At 38.6% G+C, this 21,505-nt stretch overlaps 1 long non-coding RNA gene across 2 annotated transcripts in view; it reads right to left on the bottom strand.

The window, feature by feature from the left end:
- Positions 1 to 21,505, bottom strand: part of LOC133234405 (uncharacterized) — a 392,262-nt gene that overhangs the window by 130,539 nt on the left and 240,218 nt on the right. For both annotated transcript variants that reach the window (XR_009732129.1, XR_009732128.1), the window contains one exon: positions 17,167 to 17,326. This is a non-coding gene — a long non-coding RNA (uncharacterized LOC133234405). The remainder of the gene's footprint in view (positions 1 to 17,166; positions 17,327 to 21,505) is intronic.

The following is a 21,505-nucleotide window of genomic DNA, read 5'->3' on the forward strand; positions in this document are numbered from 1 at the left end:
GGTCAACATGTGGCTGAACTGCGGATTGTAAGCTGTGTTCGAAATTAAAACTGACCAGACATGAATGCCGTTTCCCACCTGCGTAGTCCCTGTAGGGCACAAGCTAAATTTTCCACATGAAGATTCCTGCACCTTCCCAGCACTCCATCTCTGGTCACACTTCCTCTGCAGCTCCTAATTTAGTAACAAACCAAGCAGCCACATTCATCTAAGAACCCCTGTGCAGGGAGGCTGATCAAACGCCTCCCCTATGTGAATAAATTGGCTGCGCCCAGAGTAAGAAAATCTGCTGTGTATTCTTAAAAGGAATGCGATCAGAGCATGTGTGATTTACAAACTATCCAGTATTTTTATTGCAACATGAAAATAAATGGATTTGGTCCCTATTGCAGCTCAGTTCTTTCTCCCCGGGGCTGGAGGGGTTGCCTGTTTGGCCCTGTGGCATGCCCTCGTGAGAGTGGTGAGAAAGCAGCTGCTTACATTACCTGGGGAGGACTCCCTTTAAAAGGCTCTCTTGCTCTAAAGAGCTTTGCTGCTTAATTTTGTTTTTCCTGAACATGTTAGATTTCGCCCGTTGGTGCTGCCTCCCGCCGCCTCATTGTTCACTGCTGGGTCGTATGATGTTTCCATGCTTGGGAAAGGTGCTGGAGAAATTACACGGGGTATCTCACTGTGTGGGAGTCAGCGCCAGGCCAGGAAGACCTCTCAGCATTAGCAACTGGCGCTCCTCCAGCCCGGGAGGCAGGGGTAGGAGTGGGGAGGTGCTACTAACCTCACACCATGGCCATGCACAAATAAGTGAAATGACTAGCCTGAAGCCCCCCAGGAAGGGAAAGCCAAATACAGAGTGAACTTGAACAGAAATCATATGAGTGCTTCCCACACCGCACTGCTGCATCTTTCTTCCTTTGTTAAAAGTGGCAAAATGGATTTACGTTGTTCATGACAGGAAGGAGGTTTTCCTTGCTTCCCATTTCTGATCCCATGGTTAATAACCATTTCCATGATTTTAACATGCCCCTTTGAAACACTATTGGGGGAATGGGACAATAAAGTCTGTCCCCTCCGGGCAAGGCCAGAATGCAGCAAAGGAGACGGAGAAGTCAACTGTCTGCCTGGTGTTTGCAGTGGCAAACGTGGCCATGCACCTTCAAAGAATGTGCTCCACTTTGAATTGTTCAGTGGTCTGAATGTGAGGAAACTGTTGGATCTTTCACAATGAAATACAAATCCTGTTACAGTTTTCAGAATTCTGGGGCAGCCAAGATAGCCATTTCAGACGTATTCACTGCTTAACCAAAGACATGAAATTTACATTTCTGTCCTATCCTTAACTTACTTAAGTCAGATGCTTCATAAGACTCAATCCAAAGAGATTTCTGGCACAGTAGACTATTTCTGAGCTTTCCCTAACTATTCTTAAACTCCAAGGCTCTGTACAATTGCTCCTAGGCTGGCTCTTTCACTTAATATTTATTAATCACTTACCAACAATAAAACCCTATGTTGGGTGCTCAGGGGAAGATAAACAGTACCTGATTCTACTTTCAATCAGTTTATAATCTCATAGAGGTTTTAAGGCTCCCCAACTGGCTACAATGTTGATAGAAAGAGGTCTGAAATACAGACCCTGGAAGACTGGGGTCATTTTTAATGGAGGTGACTAGAGAAAGATTCTTAAAGGAGGTGCCTTTGAGTCAAGTCTTAATGAAAAGGGGAGGATTTTTTGAAGGGCACAGATGAGAAAATGAATTACAGATGGAAGGAAAACAAAAGTGAACTATGCAGCGAGGCTAGAACTAGAACGTAGGTTACATGATCAGCAGTTGGGGAAGGCAGATGCCAATGCTGGCTTGTATTTCGTTTGCTTGTTAATAGGAATGCAGGATGCTCAAGCCTGTTGAAACTGCCGTAAGCAAAGCAATGTTTTAGGAGTGTACATCTGGAACTAGAAGCAGGGGGACCAGTAAAAAGAATAAGCGTTCAAATGAGAGAAGGAGTGTTGGAGAAGGAAAAGAGAAGACCAATGTGAGAGGCATGAGGGCTTGCTGGACTCTGTGCCAGGACACAGCCCACTGAGCCCTGAGCCGGAGTAGATGGTCACGCCTAACAGAAAGCAGGAAGGTAGGAACCAAAGAGGAAGGCAGAGAAAGTGCAGAAAGAGAGGATTCAAATCAGTATTGGGTATTGTAAAGAACCAAAAAAGAAGAGAGTTTTTTTTTTTTCTTCCTCTCAAATAGAGGTTTGAAGTCAATAACATCAAATGCTGTAAGGTCAATGATAAGAATGATAAATAGCCATTGGAATGCAAAATTGGGAAGTCATTGTTCACTGCCAAGAGAATTTCAGATTACAAACAGTAAGGGGTGAGAGATGGCAGGGGAGTCTGCTCGCAGCTCAGTCTTTAAAATATTTGGGCCTGTAACTTGGACAGGATGTGAGGAAAATAAGCATTAATATGTGGATAATGGCACAGGGAAAAAGGCATGATTTTTCCTGAGAGCATTTTTTTGCTTTGGTTGTGCCATGAAGCATGTGGGATCTTAGTCCTCAGACTAAGGATCAAGCCTACACACCTTGAATTGGAAGCACAGAGTCTTAACCACTGGACCACCAGGGAAGTCACGCTGGAGACCACTTTGGTGGTAACAACTTGAAATGGGAATCCCCTTGGATTACAAAAGCAATGACATTTTATTTGAATTTGTTTTAAGGAAATGTATATTGTTGATTTTAAAAATGATCTACAGGAATGCTTATTACAAGTCTTTATATAATGGTGAAAAATTTGAAGTAACCTAGATGAATTCTGATACATCTGCCACAGAACTTAGGACTACATAGCCCTATGAAGATGTGCTTAAAAGAAAAAAAAAAACAAACAAAAAAAACAAACCTCATGACACAAATAAAGAGGAGTTTATCATTTTTGTCAGTTATTAAGTGAGTTAAACAGGTTATAAGGCAATAACCAAAGGTGTGATTTCATTTTTGAATGCAATTATACATACTGCAAGCATACCATACACACACACACACACACACACACACACACACACATTAGGGGGCTTCTCTGGTGGCTCAGCTGGTAAAGAATCTGCCTGTAGTGCGAGAGACCTGGGTTTGATCCCTGGGTTGGGAAGATCCCCTGGAGAAAGGAAAGGCTACCCACTCCAGTATTCTGGCCTGGAGAATTCCATGGAATGTATAGTCCATGGGGTCACAGAGTAGGACACAACTGTGCGACTTTCACTTATACATTAAGAATATATATATATATATATATATATATATATATATATATATATATACTATATATAGCCAGATATTTTTGTTTGCCTCATCAAACCCATGTTATACACATCTCTACCTGATTTTCTGCCTCTTGCTTTCTGATATATTTGAATGGCCTTACTAGCTCCCTTTAGCTATAGTAGGGTTAGGACAATGGAAGAATGAGTCAGGAGATTGGAGGGAGTGAAAGGAGAGAGGATTTGTGTATGTAATTCACCAACTCCATCCCAGTGTTGTTACCTTGGTCTCTTCGCCTTCCAAAGTACTCAGTTCCTATCCATGTGGCATTCTTGCCAAAGTTCTTGGCTCTGAGTTCTAGTACTGCTGTTTTCCCTCACACCTTTAGGTTCAGGGCTGATAAAAAAACAGGTAATAGATACGATGCACTATGCCTTATGGTTCCTCTACATCTTGTTCACACTTAAATAACATCTCTTTATTGAACTCTTTAATTTAGGCCAACTTGAGTTTGCCTAATTTTAGTGGGATCTTGTATCATATGTGACATCAATCTTATACAAACTATTTCTTCAACTTGAAAAATTCAAGGTCTGCCTGGAGAAGGTTAATTCATTTAGTCTTGTTTGTGATGCTAGAAGTTTATACAATTTTAGGGGCCCTCATTAAGAAAAATAATACAAATATTTATATATTTATAAATATTTATATTTATAAATAAAAATATATAAATATTTATATATTTATAAATATAGATCTAGGTATAATAGGTATTTAGAATGAGAAAATAAATGATAACATACTACACATTTTAAAAACCATATTACAAAATTTCCCAAACTGGAAAAAATAGAATAATGTTTTTATTAATCAACCTATTGACACAGCTCTGTAATATGGTTTTGCCAACATTTGTTGCTCATATATTCTTTATTTTTTTTTCTTTTGTTTTCTTTCTTTTGTTTTCTTTCTTTTGTTTCTTTATATGACAACAATTTTGTAATCTTGTTTTCACTAGAGAAAACACAAAGATAAGCTGATCTTTCCTCTAGTATGGATGAAAAATATTTTGATAGAAAATTCATTACGCTTCATAACATTATAAGATCATGTCATTTTTTAGGAATGTGAAAATCTGAGAAAAACCTCTCTAATATTATTCATATATATATACATACATATATATATATTCTAAGATTTTAAGGCACTATTGAGTGTATTCCTGGGAGGAGAGAATACACTATTTTTTTCATTTTGGCCACTCATCAATGAGATCAAATCCTCTTAGATTTAAAATTTTATACACCGAATGACTGGAAGAATTTTCCACAGATTAATTTCTTGTTCTGCACATTTTGACTCTTGCTTCTCTTCCTCCATCCACATTCTGATGGTGTCAGTTCCATAGGAAATGTTCATATCAAGATATGAAGTCTGACCCTGTACCTCTGTGACCCAACCCTGAGTGAGTTGACACTGTATATTAGAGGGATAGCCTAGAACTGATACATACATTGCGATGGCTAGCCATAGCTTATCTACACAGGGATATGACTGCAAACCGCAAAAATGTATTCCACTAACCCAAACTATTTCCATGTCTACTTCCTCCAAATCACATTCTAAAAAGGATGTGGCCTCTCCAAGCCCACCTGAACCAAAAGGAAGTGTGTTGGAGGGGATGCTGGAGTAAGAAAAAAAGAAAAATGACCTTAAATATCAATGGGTAAAATATACTGCACAAAACACAAGACCATAAGAACACATTGGAAGAGATCCAGTTGCATGTAACCTCAAGGCCCTGAAGTATAAGCTTCATTAGTAAGTCCACCTCTGGGTTTCTTGAAACCACCTCTGTGTAGATGCCCTCCTTGAGTCTCCTGTCTCCCAGACCTAGCTCCTTACATTCCATACACTATAAGCAGAATCAGTCCCCTATTTCTGTATTCTCATAGTTCCTTGAAGAGTCTTCTTTATAAATACCTTCTTGTATTTGTAGAATTAATGGTTTAAAAACAATTTGTCTATAAGATCTTGATTTTGTCTTAGTTAACAAAGATGTAGAACCTGGCAACTGATGAAACTTATACCTTTGTGCAGATGTTCAATAAATGTTTTCTTTTAAATTAATAGACTGACTAAATGATATGTGATCAGATAAATAATCGTCAAAAAAGGACACAGAAAAATTCACAGCATGATCATAGAATGGAAAAAATCAACTAAAAGAGGATTAAACAAATCTTAAAGAAACAGAGCAATGATGCAGTAAAGAAGAGAAAATTAAGTTTTCAAAAGATGCCTTGATCCTTCTCAGAAAGGGAAGGTGGATAAATCATAGCTAAAAGGAAGGGATATAACTGAGATTTAAGTTATAAGAGACCAATCAAAAAAGCCACTGATAGAAGTATATCACGGAGAAGGTCCTGGCACCCCACTCCAGTACTCTTGCCTGGAAACTTCCATGGACGGAGGAGCCTGGTGGGCTGCAGTCCATGGGGTCACTAAGAGTCGGACACGACTGAGCGACTTCACTTTCACTTTTCCCTTTCATGCATTGGAGAAGGAAATGGCAACCCACTCCAGTGTTCTTGCCTGGAGAATCCCAGGGACAGGGGAGCCTGGTGGGCTGCCATCTACGGGGTCTCACAGAGTCAGACACGACTGAAGCGACTCAGCAGCAGCAGCAGCAGCAGTATATCATGTAATCCAAAAGGAGTAAACAATAGATGGTGACAAAGGACTCAAAGCTGTTTTGTAACTAGCTCAAAATCTAATTCTTTTCAGTAATTCTGCTCTTTGCAAAAATCTATTTCGACAATCCAGCCACTATCATTAAACAGAGATTATCAAAATGTTTCAGTAGAGAATTCCATCTCCTGAGCCATTACCAGGAGAACCAAAGTTCTACATCAAACATCTTGACAGCATTATGTGGACCAAACAAAATACATCTGCAGATTCAATCCTGCCCATAGGCAACCGGCATGTAACCTTTATTTCAACACCATTCAACATCTATAAAAATTATGAAGAAGGACTCTGCTCCCTCCCCATCACCTCCAGTGAACTACATTACAGAGCTACAGGTGGGGCCAAGGAAAGCTGGGGAATTGCATTACTGTGAGAAGTTTATTAAACATGTTAATTTGTTTATGTCAGAGTGATATATTCATTATTCTAAAACTAACATGATTAGCCCTTAATAATGGTGACATGTGTCAATAGAGGGGATGCCAAATTAAGAATTGATGGGTTAAGAGAAAAACAATTAAAAAATCAGTCAATTGATGTGATTTGCACAGCGTCTCTGACCAATAAAGGTGGAAAGACAAGTGTATTAATGATAAGGCAAGTTCGCATTTCACCTATTTGTAGCCTGACTCTAATATAGAGCTCTATCCTACCACAGCTAGAATTCTCTCTCCAATTACAAATCCCTTGACTGATAGACACCACCATTCTGCTAGCAGAATGCATCATGCCTTAGCCTGCAGGGGAAAGAGATGTGATTTCATTGTTACACTTATTAGAGAACTAACTCCATTTAACAGCATTATGAACAGAAACTAAGTGCTAAGTGTGTATAGATGACTCCACTAGGCCTTATAAAACAGTCATAGACTAATAGCTTCAAACAAATCCTTCAAAACAAATGTGTAGTCCAGGATTCAAAACAGATACAGAATTCCATCATTAGTGATAAATGTGGTTTTTCAACCTTGTTCCTCAGTCACAAGTAGATGCTTAACAACAGAAGGAGAAATTTTATATAGGCTATAACATGAAATGCTTCCTTTTCATAGGATATTAAATCTCATATGCAAGTAATATGGACTCTTCTCACCTTTTCATTAAGGTGGAAAAATGACTTAATTGTCTCTATGAAGTGGGGACTCTTATTGAACTTCAGTCTGACTATGCTAAAAAAAAAAAAAAAAAAAAACTTATGATGATGAGATTCTTAAATTCACAAAGGAAATTTGTTCTGTGTCTAAGTGTCTTTTCTCAACATGTCTCTCTCTAACTTAAATCTCCTGTTGTTTCAGTTTAATACCATTTATTCTGGTTTGCTCCCCAGTGGCCACACCAACTAAAGGTAACCCTACCTCTGGGAGTGAAAGTGCAGTCCTGGACAGGCAGGTTTATCAAGGCCACTAGTGAAGGAGAGGAGAAAAGAAAATGCCTCAGGTGGTCACAAACGGTCCAAATCCAATATAAACGGCATGACGCATCAGTATTTATAACAAATGGTCTAAACCAATAAACACTCTAAATGTTTCAGTGGGCAAGAATCGGGGATATGAGCAAAGAGAAGTGAGAGACGATATACTATTTATGAGAACATTTGAAATGATTCTCTGAAAATTTCCTATAACTGATTCTTAAATTGATAATTTTTAAGTTCATGGAAAAGACCTTTAAGATGTAAAAGCTTATGAATTCACAGAGTACAATTTAAGCATGACAAATTAATTTCCTTATTGCATAGAATTGTTAGACCATGGACTGGATAAGACTATTCCCAGGTTTCTGGGCTCCCTACCACTTGGTGAATAAATGTGGGTTGACAACAGACTGGTTCCAAATCAGGAAAGGAGTACGTCAAGACTGTATATTGTCACCCTACTTATTTAACCTATAAGCATCATGAGAAACGTTGGGCTGGATGAAGCACAAGCTGGAATCAAGATTGATGGGAGAAATATCAATCACCTCAGATATGCAGATGACACCACCCTTACGGCAGAAAGCGAATAAGAACTAAAGAGCCTCTTGATGAAAGTGAAAGAGGAGAGTGAAAAAGTTGGTGTAAAACTAACATTCAGAAAACTAAGATCATGGCATCTGGTCCCATCACCTCATGGCAAATAAATGGGGAAACATTGGAAACAGTGACAGACTTTATTTTGGGGGGCTCCAAAATCACTGCAGATGGTGACTGCAGCTATGAAATTAAAACACGTTTACTCCTTGGAAGAAAAGTTATGAACAATCTAGACAGCATATTAAAAAGCAGAGACATTACTTTGCCAACAAAGGTCCATCTAGTCAAGGCTATGGTTTTTCCAGTAGTCATGTATGGATGTGAGAGTTGGACTATAAAGAAAGCTGAGCACTGAAGAATTGATGCTTTTGAACTGTGGTGTTGGAGAAGACTCTTGAGAGTCCCTTGGACTGCAAGGATATCCATCCATTCCATCCTAAAGGAAATCAGTCCTGAATATTCACTGGAAGGACTGATGCTGAAGCTGAAACTCCAATACTTTGGCCACCTGATGCGAAGAACTGACTCATAGGAAAAGACCCTGATGCTAGGAAAGATTGAAGGTGGGAGGAGAAGGGGACGGCAGAGGATGAGATGATTGGATGGCATCACTGACTCAATGGACATGAGTTTGAATAAACTCTGGGAGTTGGTGATAGACAGGAAGGCATGGTGTGCTTCAATCCATGGGGTCACAAACAGTCAGACACGACTGAGCAACTGAACTGAACTAAACTGAACTGAAGACTGAAGGAAGACAAGTTTAGGAAGAAAGAGAATAAATTAAATTTGAGATATCATGATATACCCATGTGGCTTCCCAGATGGCTCAGTGGGTAAAAAATCCGCCTATAATGCAGGAGACGAGGGTTTGATCCCTGGGTCAGGAAGATCCTCTAATGGAGGGCACGGCAACCCACTTCAGAATTCTTGCCTGGAGAATCCCATGGACAGAGGAGTCTGGTGGGCTTTAGGGTTGCAAAGGGTTGAACATGACTGAAGTGACTGAGCACATGCATGCATGAGATACCCACGTGGAGCTATTAGACAACTGGATACCAAAACATGGAGATCAGAAGTCAAGCTTGGGTTGGAGAACTACAGTTGGAAAAACATATATGGAAACGAAGGAGAAAAAAGTAACTGGATAGGTAAGAGAAAAATTTGGACTGGGTTGTGTCATAGGAGTCAGAGAAGAAACGTTTCAAGAAGGCTATGATGGTAACTGTATTGAGTGCTGCCAAAGAGTTGAGTTGGATGAGGAAAGAAATGTTTCTATTATGTTTGAAGATGTGGTATTATTCTATTGACATGCTATGGAAAAATACCTTAACTGTAATTTTTCTTTTTCTTATTTGTAACTTCAGTTTCTCAGCTGTTACCAGCAATGACAACTGATGTCATTTTGTTACGATGAATACCCAGCTTTTTCTTATTGCAAAATATCTCCCGCTGGCCAAAAGAGAATTCACACCTTAGTTAACTGGGTTCTCCAAGGATGCTGACATTATCTATAAAACAGTATTGGCTATTGTTTGCTACCAGTAGGGATGGAAACTTACCACACCTGCTGCCAATGAAATACAAGAGCGGTGCACAACACTGACCTAGCATCTCTGAATATACAGGCAGATCCATCCCCCAGTTGTATTCAGTTTAGAATATGCCATATAAAGCTGCTTGGACACTAAAGTTTATAGAACATACTGAAGCAGTCCTATCCTCAGAGAATACACTTGTCTTCAGAATGGCTGAACTTAGCATGAGCTCAGCCATCACTATTGGAGAAGGAAATGGCAACCCACTCCAGTATTCTTGCCTGGAAAATCCCATGGACAGAGGAGCCTGGCAGGCTACGTACGGTCCATGGGGTCACAAAAGTTGGACACGACTGAGTGTCTGAGCATCAGCCATTGCTATAGCTGGCAAACTAGTCCTCTATGCACCATCATTGAGCTTCCGCTATTTGGGAAGTTCTATCTTAGGGGATTCTCTGTCCTTCTAGCAATCCAGCATCTTTCACTGACCTCCCAGTGCATCAAATTTACATGAACACGGTGGAAGCTCACTGAACTCTTCAGTTTCTTTGCAAATTAAAGGCTACAAATAGGGAGGTTGGAGCATGCACCATTTCACTGGTATAGGAGCTCTCTCCTTCACTCATTTAAGATACTTTATTACATACATTCACATCACTTCTACGAAGCTTGAAAGGATTCTAATAGAATCATAATAAAAATAAGCCTCAGAGAGGCCAAATAACTTGTCCAAAGGCATACAGTGAGTGGACAAGGTAAAACTTAAATCCAGACCTAACTGATTTATTTTTAAAAACAGCTTTTTGAAGTACAATTGTCATGAAATATACTGCATATATTTAATGTGTCAATGTTGATAAAATTTAAATACGTATACCCATGAAACTATCACCACAATTAAGAAAATGAATATATATGTCCTTAACAAACATTTGTTCATGCTCTTTTGTTATATTTCCATTCTACCTCTCCCTGACACCCTAACCCCAGGCAACCAATCACCTACATTCTGTCAGAATAGATTAATTTGCATCTTCTAGGATTTTATACAAATGAATATTTATAGTATGTACTCATTTCTCAATTTTTTTCACTTGGCATTATTTTGAGGTTCATTCACAGCATTTTGTACACTTATATTCTTATTCATTGCTGAATAGCATTCCATTTTATAGAGACACCAAAATTTATTTATTCATTCACTGATGGATAGATATTTGGATTATTTCCCATCTGGGGTCATCACAAATAAAGCCACTCTGAATATTAAGGTACAATGTGAAGTCTTTGTATGAACATATGCTTTCCTTGGGCGATTCTGTGAGTATATGTTTACCTTTTTTTAAAAAACTTCAAAACAGTTTTTCAAAGTAGTTTCTAAGATTTTCCATTCAGTTTGAGAGTGTATGAGAATCCCCGGTTCCTACATACCCTCACCAATATTAAATATAATCTCTATTTTAACTATTTTAAGAGTTTTGTTGAAGTATCTCAGTATGAGCTTCATTTGTGTTTCCTAGTGACTAGTGATGGTGAGCATGGTTTTGCTTGTTTACTTTCTATCAGTGTATCTTTGAAGAAGTGTTGGTTATTTTGTCCTCTTTGTATTGGGCTACTTCTTTTATTATTAAGTTTTGTGTTCTGAATACAGTTTTTCAAATCAGATACATAATTTTCAGATATTTTCTACCATTTTAAAAATGGTATCTTCTAAAGACTTTCATTTTCTTAACAATGTCTTTCAAAGAGTAGGAACTGATCATTTCGATGAAGTACAGCTTATCAATGTTTTGTTTCATTGATCATATTTTTTGTTTAATTAAGGAAATCGGCCTAACTCAAGGTCACAAAGATTTCCCTGCACGTGTTATTCTAGAGGTTTTACAGTTTTAGGTTTTACATTTAGGTATACGAGCCATTTGGAACAATTTTTGTTTCCAGCTTAAGGTATGGATTTATGCTTACTTGTTTTGCTTATGAGTATCCTTTGGGGCTTCCCTGGTGGCTCAGTGGTAAAGAACCCACCTGCAATGCAAGAGATGCAGGAGATGCTGGTTCAATCCCTGAGTTGGGAAGATCCCATGGAGGAGGGCATGGCAACCCACGCTAATATACTTGCCTGGAGAATCCCATGGATAGAAGAGCCTGGCAGGATACAGTCCATAGGGTCACAAAGAGTCAGACACGACTGAAGCAACTGAGCATGCACGCATCCTTTAGTTCTAGAATAATTTGTTAAAAGATTATCCCTACTCCATTGAATTTTCCTTCAGTGTTTATACATATATATATAGATAGATAGATATGGACCTATACTGGACTTTTTATTCTGTTTCTTTGATCTATTTGCCTATATTTAAGTCAGTTCTGCATTGTCTTGATTATTAGCTTTTTATTAAGTTTTGAATTCAGGTATTGTTAATCTCTCAATTTTACTTTTTTATTTTTCTAGGTTGTTTGGGCTAATCAACATCTTTTACATTTCCACTGGACTTGTAGAATCAATTCATTGATTTTCTCAAAAAAAAAAAAAATCTGCCAGGATTTTGATTGTGATGGTGTTGAATCTATAGATCAATTTAAGGAAAACTGACATCTCAACAGTATTGAGCCTTCCAGTCCATAAAGGTGGTCATTTTTTTCATGTAAGTTCTTTTTAATTTCACTAAGTAGTGTTTTACAGTTTTTGGTTTAGAGGCTTTACATATCTTTTGCCAAATTTGTCCTTAAGTTTCTAATATTTTTGGATGTTATTATAATTGGTATTCTTAATTATAATTTCCTTTTGTTTGTTACCAGTATATAAAAATACAATTAAAATGCTTGATATTATATCCTGAAACCTTGCCAAGATTACTAAATTTTGTCATTTTATATATACTGTACATTTTCTGGAGAAGGCAATGGCACCCCACTCCAGTACTCTTGCCTGGAAAATCCCATGGATGGAGGAGCCTGGTAGGCTGCAGTCCATGGGGTCGCTAAGAGTCAGATATGACTGAGCGACTTCACTTTCACTTTTCACTTTCATGCATTGGAGAAGGAAGTGGCAACCCACTCCAGTGTTCTTGCCTGGAGAATCCCAGGGATGGGGGAGCCTCATGGGCTGCCGTCTATGGGGTCACACAGAGTCGGACACGACTGAAGTGACTTAGCAGCAGCAGTACATTTTCTACAAAGATAATAATGTCTGAGAATAGAGTTTTACTTCTTTCTTTTCAGTTAGAAGCCTCCTATGTCTTTTTCTTGCTTAATGCACCACCTAAACTTGTACTCCTACTTCTTCATTTATTCATTCAACAAATATTTTTTGATTGCCTATTGTGCATGAGCCATAGTTACAAGTAAGATGAATTCAGTGTGAATGAGACAAGGAGGGTGAGTACATGTTGTCATGGAATTTACAACAATTATTCAATTGTTTAACAAAATAGATGTATTTAAACGTAAGTGTTAATATAAACAGTGTTAGTCACTCAGTTGTGTCCGACTCTTTGCAACCCCATGGACTGTAGCCTGCCAGGCTCCTCTGTCCATGGAGTTTTCCAGGAAAGAATACTGGAGTGGGTTGCCATTTCCTTCTCCACAATATACATAAGGAATAGCCAATAAAAATAGGAATATTTAACCTAAAATATAGCATAGAGAAGATAATTATGCTTTTCAAATATTCAAGGGAGTATCTGGCAGAAGTGGATTATTTTCTTTCTGTATAATTTCAGAGAACTTAACTGGGATTAGTGGTGGAAAGTGGAAGAGAGATATTAAAGCATTTGTTTCCACAAAAATATTTGATATTAAAACAAACTGCTTCATAATAATCTTGCTATGAAAAGTTTATCCAGAGGCTGGATAATCTTTCATGAGTGAAATATCATAGAGAGGCACCATTCTCAGGTAGAAGACATAGCTAAAAGGATTACCAGAGTGGTTCCCAATTTGGATGGTCTAAAATTCCTTTGTTTTTAAATAAGATTACCCCCACGCCCGCCCCACTGTGGGTTTTCTTTTCTTTTCTTTTTTTTTGGCTGTGCAGTCTTGGTTGTGGCACCTGGGATCATCAATCTTTGTTGCAGCATATAGGATTTTTAGTTGCAGCATGAGAACTCTAAGTTGCGGCTTATGGGATCTAGTTCCCCAACCAAGGATCTAACTCAGATCCACTGCACTGAGAACACGAAGTCTTAACCACCAGATCACCAGGTAAGTCCTAGAAATTCTTTATCTGCAAAGATGAATGAGATAAGGCCTTTGTTTTTATTATGCTTACAATCTCCTCCTCAGAAAGAAAGATAGATATATGATAGAGACAAATAACACAGTTCAAATTATGGTTCAAGACACCAAATGAAGATACTTAGACAAAGTAGGATGCAATTAATGGCTAAAATAAATGGGACAGATCATATACTCAGTAAGAATTGTTCAGACATTTTCTGTCAATCAAATTTTTATATACATACATATATATATATATATAAAATATTGTTTTGTTCACACATTCCAGCCTCTCTCCAAAATTCCTATCTGCCTTGAGTGTCCCTTCCTTTCCTTTACATAGCTTCTAATTCTTAATTCCTCCTTCAGTGTTGATCTTAAATCCCAAAAGCATCCTTCATGAAGATCCTCTCAAAATTCTAGTCTTCTGTGGTCATTCTCTTTTCTCATCGATTGTTTATACTTTAGTTAAATCATCAGGAAAGAAAATAAGTCTTACATCTCTAAGTAGGTCTAACATTCAAAACATGCACTCATTCAATGGGAGCTAATATTAATATAATGGGAACAATGCATAAAGGGGATTCCCAGGTGGTGCTAGTGGTAAAGAATCCACCTGCCAATGCAGAAGACTCAAGAGATGTGGGTTCAACCTCCTGGGTTGGGAAGACCCCTTGGAGGAAATGGCAACCTACTCCAATATTTTTGCTTGGGAAATCCCATGGACAGAGGAGCCTGGCAGGCTATATATAGTCCACAGAGTCACAAAGAGTCAGACGTGGCTGAGCACATATGCAACTAACTTAATAATGCAAAAGAGAGACCAGGGAGAAAAGACCATCATGATGACTTTGGGTAGCACAGTTAGAAAATATTCTTTAGAGGAGGTAGAATTTTACCTCCTACTTCTCTCCTAATTCACTGATACATTTAGCCATTCAATAAATATTTATTGATGACTTCTAAGTCACATCCTGTCAAAGACTGAGAACACAAAAAAGAACAAGGCAGACATGGCACCCTGACTCAAGAGCTTACGTTCTAACTATAGAAATAAGGACAAAGACAAAAAAAAAAGAATTACAAATCATTAAGGAAACAAGCCGGAGACTAATTTTGCGTAGAATGGTTAGGAATAGATTTTTTGAGGAAATGATAGGCTGGAACTTGATGAAATGAACATGCAGACAGTGTTGGGAGCAGGGCAGTTAGGGTGCATTTAGGCAGAGTAAAGAGCTTCTGCAAAACTTGTCATGTGAGAATGACCTTAAGTTTTTTTCTGGGAATGAATAGAAGGTTACGTGGCTGCATCTGTTGGCGAAAGGGGAGGTGGTGAAAGATGATTTTGGAGAGGTATATGGGCCTGGGTTGTATGAGGCTTTGAGGGCCTTGGGGAGGAGCTCAGATTTTCTTTTAAGTAAAAGGGAAGACATTACAGGAGTTTAAGCAGGAAAGTGACATGACCTCCTGGTTTAAATTTTTTTGAGAACATTGGTTGCTCTATAAGAAATGGACTGACAAGAGTATGGAGTTAGAAGGCAGTTGGCAGTAACCCAGAGAAGAAATGACACTTTCTTGAACACGGTTGAAGTAGTAGGATGGAAGAGAAATCAACAACCTTTCATTGTGCAAACTGATGTGGCTGCTTTAAGTTAACCCTTTGAGCTTTAAGAATATTAGAATTCTGCTCTTTTAAGACTCAGATACTGGCTGGAAGCAATGATTTGTTTTTACCAAGGACATACTTTGTTCTCTATTTGGATGCTGTTTTTTTATGATGGCTTGGGAGAGGGCTGCAGAGGAATGAGGTTAAGGGACGCCCCAGGTCTCCATCAGCCAGTCATTGGTGACACCACAGATGACCCTCCCCAGAACAGCTTTCTGCTGCACTGGCAGCAATGTGACCTGCTCCTCTGCAGTGTCAAGGAGCTCTAACTGCTACAGGATCTAGTCTGGCATAATGCTTGCTTGATTAAGAAACACCATTAGGCTCCGTTCATTATCAAAGGCAACAATCTGGCCAAGACAGTGACTCACGTTGTATAGCTAGAGGTCAAGCTGAATACATGGGCACACCCAGATGGATAAAAAAATAAATTTCATAGTTTGGGGAACACTGCCCCCTCCTGTGACACAATGTTGGCATTTGAGCAGAAACAATTCTAAAAGGACAGGAAGACCATACATTTTGGGATGGAGCTGCTTCTACAGCTAGGAAATACTTTGGTCCACTGATAAAGGAGGTTCGGTTCATTCATGTCCAAGTCGATACTCCCACTTTCTTGAAGTCCATCCTGTCACTTCCTTCAAGCCCAATCTCAGTCCCAAGTTTTCATCAGCTGCCTTTAGAACCGTAGGCAGCAGGACTGGGTCAGAAACGTTATGTTAAACCCAACTAACTGTGTGCAGATATTTTGAGAATAAGAGGCTCATTGTTTCAGTAAAATTTTGTGGCAAAGGTTTGTTTATCCAATCCTATCACCTTCTATACCTGATACAGCATAGGAGAGAAATTGCCTACTGAGCTTTCAGCACAGTGACTATAGCCTCACTGGTTCAGAGAATAGGATCCTTGCCCTCCTGTTTTTCTCTAATAAGATGGGCACATGTCTGTTTAGTCAATTGCTTCAAAAATTGGGTCTCCAAGAAGTATATTAGTGCTGTTTAGTGCTGCTCTGGTGGCTCAGTAATAAAGAATCCACCTGCCAATGCAGGAAATGCCAGTTTTATCTCTGGGTCGGGGAAGATCCCCTGGAGAAGGAAATGGCAACCCACTCCAGTAGTCTTGCCTGGGAAATTCCATGGATAGACAGCCTAGCAGGCTACAGTTCTTGAAGTTGCAAAGGGTCGGGCATGACTGAGCGATTGAACACACACATGACATAGCCCACATCCAAAAGGAAGTTAAATGGAAACCAAACTTTCAAAAAACCCAATTCATTCAATTCAAAAACTTCCCTATGTGGACATGACAAAATATGAGAAGGTAGCTGCCAAGAACCTTTCAGGAAGGTTGTTCCATTCTTAAAGCCATAAGAAAGAGTGGACCCACATCTGTGCCTCTGAACACCCTGCCTGAACATGATAATTGGGATGGCTATAGCAGCCTTGGTGCTGAGCAGAAAGTTGGAGCGGATTAGAAAGGCACACAGACTAGGGTTCTTCTAGGATATCTAGGACTACTGGACTCCTTTTTCCTTGGGGAGGGGGGCTTTTTATGTGAGATAATTTTATTGTTGAAGCCAGTTGTTACCTCAGCTTCAAGTTTTCCTTCTGGTGGAATGGGTGACTCCAACTAGAAGAGTTGATTCAAAGTTTTAAAGCATAGAGGGACCCAGGCTATTAAGGATGCTCCCAGTGAAACTAATGTGTCCCCATGGCAGACGATACCTCATTCCTCAGCTGATTTGCAGGAAGACTCGGCCCTTCTCAGGTGAATTCATGGGCTGCTGCTCTGATGGTTCTTGAAGTTCCTTCTGACCTTGTGTCTGTTCCTTCACATGCACTCACTCTTCCTTGGTGTTTTGTTTTCTGTTTGCACAAGTTCTACCTGTTAATGGGAGGAAGATGCAAACATTTAAAGAATCACTTGCAATCCTAACATTCAGGCAATGTTTAATATTATCTTGGCATATAATACTTTATATGTATATGTGTTTCTGATTCATATTTACCCCTTTAAAATTTGAATACCATATTGCATATAAAGTTTTACATCCCCCCATTTGAACTATATAATAAGCATCTCTATATATTTCTAAGTATATTTTGAAAGCTTAAAAAAGTGTCCTTTGATTTGGGCAATGTCTCCAGGCACCTGTTGAAGGTATTTGGGGATGAGGCAGATAATTTTCTGTCTTAATTTAAAAAATTTATTTCTCACTACCATTTCTAGATTTAATCTAGAAAAGTAGATTAATGGGACTTCTCTGGTGGTCCAGTGGTTAAGACTCCGCAATTCTACTGCAGGGGGCACAGGTTTGATTCCTGGTCAAATACATAATTCTGTATGCCTATGCTAGGTCACATTCTCTCTACCTAAAAGATTATTTCTCTAGCCATCATGAAGACAGTCCATACTCACTGAGCACACAACTCTTCGGAGGAATGCATTGTGCAGTATTTGGAAGCAAAGCCACAGGCTTTCCGGATTCCTCCTCACTTTGCTAACTGCCTGTGAGATGAACCTAAATATGCTAGGTAGCACCTCTAATCCTCCTTTACCTCCTTTGTAAAATGAAAATAAAAATAAAATCTGTTTCATACAGTCATGGTAAGAACCAGCATAATTCTGAATACAAGGCACTCAGATGTTAGCTTTTTTATTATTATCAAAGTTTTAGGAATATTACCATGAATTGATACTTACCTTCTTTAACTATTCTTCCAAAAAAAAAAAAAAAGGCAGGAATTAAGGAAGGATTCAATAGGCAGTTTTCCCCTCTCTGCCTCACTCGATCGATTCTCCTCTAGAATGTCTATGTGCCTCAGATTTTTATCATGTGCAAATCCTCACCAATCCCAGACTACAGCAGACCTTTCCATAAATGATTTCATAATCACTTGTCTACACGTGATTTCTTCTGCTAGAATGCTCACCCCCTCCTTCACCCACCTGCCAAATGCTTGCTCATCCTTTAATATCTCCTCCTCTGTGGAGCCCTTTCCCAAATCTCCAAAGAGCTGTTGTTCCACTCTTTACACTCCCGCAACACCATTTTTAAACCAATTTCCTTAACATAGCACTTGCCATGATATAGTTGTAACTGATCTGTTAACATGACAATTCTTCCACTGGAGTGCAGGTGTTCTTTTTTTCAGGGTGGGGGGTGGTCCAGGAACATGTTTTTATCACCTCCAAAGAGTGTAATAAATGCTTAATGTGTGGGAGAAAAAATGAAATAAAACTATAAACCATACATTTCCCCCAGAGGAAAAAACACAGGGATGTTCAGGAGTCTGAAGGGCAGATCAGTTCCCCTACTCCGCTCTCCATGTGTTCAAGACTAGAAAAAGCCCCCAAAGGAGTCGGAAGGAAGGGTTCCATTCAGCACACACCTAATTACAGTCCTCGCTCGATTCTCTCTTATAAATGACAACCATCAAATGCCAAGATGTGACAGAATGACATCTGGCTCTTTGGCAGGCACCCTCGGCAGCGGCGTTAATGACTTGGGAGATGGCTCTGGGTATGTAACACTGTTAAGTTTGTTGTCTGGATTATATTATCCTCTTCGACATCTTTTTACATTGTCCTCTAACTCACTTCTGATTCTGATTCAGTGAAACCTGGACACATTTATCCAAATTTGCCCAATGCCCTTCATGGCCTTGACATCCCAGTCCTTTAATATATTTTCATCAGCTCCTGTACATCATTCACAGAGAGTTGTGAGTGTACTTCACAGCCAGTTTGTATTCTCACAGACAACTCAAAGGGGAAGGTTTTTGTCATCTGGGAAAAAGTTCTTTAGTGCTCGACCAAATTACATTTTCTAAGATGACCACATTTGGGGCTCCTTTTGAAATCACGCTGTACAAAGAAAAAAATGCCTCAGTGACTACATATGCTTTGAATTTGAAACCAATATGCAATGCTTCATTAGCTCCCAGGATGAACTATAAAAAGGCAGGAGTTGCAACCATAACAGTCTTGCCTCTGACTGAGAAAAATATATACATTTTAATTTTTTCCTACGCATTAAAAACAAAGCCTGTATCTGAAATTTCATCCAGTTTTCAGAAATGATGCATTTAATTTCAGTCCTGAGTTCTTTTATTTTTTCCTTTTTTTTTAAAAAATTTCTCACCATATAGAAATAGGAGGCCAAACTAGGAAAACAGAATAGTATGAGAAACAAAATCCCCAAAGCTTCCTCTTCCATATCAGTTGTTATTGTGATTTTGGAAGAGGTCAAAATGTATCAAGCTTGCATATATGAAAATGTAAAAAATATTAACAGAAATGTTAGAATCCAAATGGTAAATCCTTATAATATAAATCAGCCCCTGGAATCAATAGGCTGAAATGTTAGCTTCATTCTATGGGTATTTTAACTATTTAAAAAAATTTTGCTTACAAAATAACTGCAATACTCACAACTGAAAAAAATCATATTATCTAGTGCTTTGACTTATTGGAGAAACATTTATGTGTAGAACCAATACATTCATCATGTGTAATTGGAAATTAATGAAACAGTATTTATACTGTTTATATTTTTACTTTTTTTTTTCATTTAAGCATGCCATCTTAAAATGTATTATACCTATTTAAAATGCTGATGGAAATCAAAGATATAGGATTATGAAATGTCAAATATAAAATTAAAAAGAGAAGGATTATTTTCAAAACTCTATACAGTAGTTCTCAATGATACCATGGTACTCTCTAATTCTTCAAAATTCTGAAGTGATTTGTAGGAAATAGAAATGTCCATGGTTCAAATCCTGTGAGTTTCAAATAGCATATATTTTGTTTGTTTCCATGAAAGAGACAATAGACATCAGAACATAATGTACTAAAATGGTTTTCTATTAACTAGCTTGACGAGGAATAAATAATGGGATCTTTCCAAAAGTTGTCAGTCTTTGACCAAAGTTTCCTGTGCCTTGGTTTAACAAAACTTCAATTTCCATAAATATATTGATGCCTCCAGAAAGGTGTGAACAGATGCTTCATCTCTACATTGTGTACATAAATGTATGTTCTGAGATGTAAATTGATCAAACTGTAGAAACAAATCATTTAAGATTCGTGCAGTGATTAATAACAGAAGCCAGTAATCAAATCTCCCTGCCACCAGCACATCTGTTACAGAGAGTTTCTAGTTTGCCCTATTATGCAAATGTGCAATAAAACAAATACATTACTTAATTTAGCAGCTGGTTCAAAAACATTATTTTAGGTGATTTCTTTAGGTTTTGTGTACTTTTGCCATTGATAGTGGTTAATGTGAACTAATTCAATTGTTTATGAGATGAGGGCTTCTACATAAAAAGTAGCCCCCGGGGAAAGCCAGCCTTTTGAAAGTCATTTTGACCCTTGTCTCTGAGAACCAAACACTGAGACAAACACAAGATAAGTCATGGCTCTCAAGGATTCCACTCAGAAAGCACAGGATTCTTAAATGGTTTAAAATGGAAACTCCCTTGATTTCCCTATTCTTGAGAATAGAGGAGAATCCTCAGTGCTAGAACTTGCTGGCTTTGGAATTTAACTTTTTAAAGCTGAAGTTGTTTTTACATTAAAAAAAAATATCTGGACACAAAAAAAGGAATTTTACAGGTACCTTGTACTGTATGCTCTGATGTTTTCCTGGCAAAAGGCAGGAGGATCTCATGGAATCAGTGGGAACTTTTTGAATAGCTGGTATACTAAAAAGTAGGAAACATGCCTCTCATGAGCTTGAGAATGATATGAAAAACCACAAGCAGGTGGGCTGCGCTCTTAGGAAATGCTCAGAGGGTGCCTTTTAGGCAGTGACCAAACTTGTATTTGTGAGACCAGTTGAGGGAGGAGATGAGGAAAGGGAACAATGGCATCAAGTACAGCCACCCACAGAGTCTTCAGTAGCTGGACAGCAGGCAAGAAAAGAATAGCCCTGAGTTTTCAGCAGTGGAGCTAACTAAAATGGTAGCTGGAGAACAAGGAGTCATATGTTACTCTCGAGTTTTAAGTTGTTTGAAGACTGCTGCCTTACTTGGTACAGGAGATAGTTGAAAAGCA

Source organism: Bos javanicus, chromosome 21 (assembly GCF_032452875.1).
Source record: "Bos javanicus breed banteng chromosome 21, ARS-OSU_banteng_1.0, whole genome shotgun sequence".
In the NCBI taxonomy this organism is placed as follows: domain Eukaryota; kingdom Metazoa; phylum Chordata; class Mammalia; order Artiodactyla; family Bovidae; genus Bos; species Bos javanicus.